The sequence below is a fragment of the Silene latifolia genome, unplaced genomic scaffold, assembly GCF_048544455.1.
Source record: "Silene latifolia isolate original U9 population unplaced genomic scaffold, ASM4854445v1 scaffold_96, whole genome shotgun sequence".
Taxonomy (NCBI): domain Eukaryota; kingdom Viridiplantae; phylum Streptophyta; class Magnoliopsida; order Caryophyllales; family Caryophyllaceae; genus Silene; species Silene latifolia.
Genome location: NW_027413827.1, coordinates 521,061 through 522,089, shown reverse-complemented (window position 1 = coordinate 522,089; position 1,029 = coordinate 521,061).

The window sequence follows — 1,029 nt, the reverse complement described above, 5'->3', positions numbered from 1 at the left end:
AGATTAGGAGTAGATTAGAATAGATTACTCTTTAATCTTTCCACAAATTACACATTAATCTTTCCATAATTATTGTTCAAGTTTATTATTCAAGTTTATTATTGGGTAATTGAAGATTATTGGGTTTATTGAGAGATTGACAACCTTCCATCAACAATCAAGTTTCTTCTATTATTCTTTGCTTTATTGTTTGGATCATCTCATGTTTGGTATAATTCCTCTACCCTTTTATCTTTATTGTTCATTTCTTCATTCCATTATCATGTTTATACTTGTTGTGATGATTGACACCATTAATGACATGATTCCCATGATAATGAGTGAGTAGTCTCTTTAGCTAGGATTAATGGGTAATTAGGGGAAACCAACATGGGATTGATTCATGCTTAATCTAATATGTTTTCATGATTAAATTGCTTGCTTGTTGTGATGTCAACTTTATGCACATGTTATGTTTGATGAAATGCCAAGCCTATGAATCCTTGCATTTACAACCATCTCTTATCTATTCAACTTGACTTGTAAGTTATAAACCAACTCGAGTCTTGTTAGACCATGCATAGAAGTTGAATAGAAGGAAAGTAAGTCGACTTGTAGGTGTTGTACAATCTAATCGATTCGGCTACGGGACCCAACTCTTCCTATGAACCGTAAGACATAAACCAACTCGGTTCCTCCACAACATTAATTGCTTGCAACTTTGTAAACATGTTTGTATGATCAACACCATGAATCCCCTATGACCCCATGATATCCTAGCACTTTTAATCATTTGTTTACATCTTTCCTTTTATTGCTTATTTTACTTTATTGCTTGTATTAGCCTAGGACACAACTACAAACCCCATCAATTGTGACACTAGCATAAATTGAGATAGATAGATTTAGAACCCAAAGCACACCGTCCCATGGATCGACCTCGACTTACCACTAACTAGTAGTTTGTTGAGAAATATAAATGTGTTTGATTGGATGTGACCCGACGACATCACCCATCAAAATGGCGCCGTTGCCGGGGATGGTGCTATG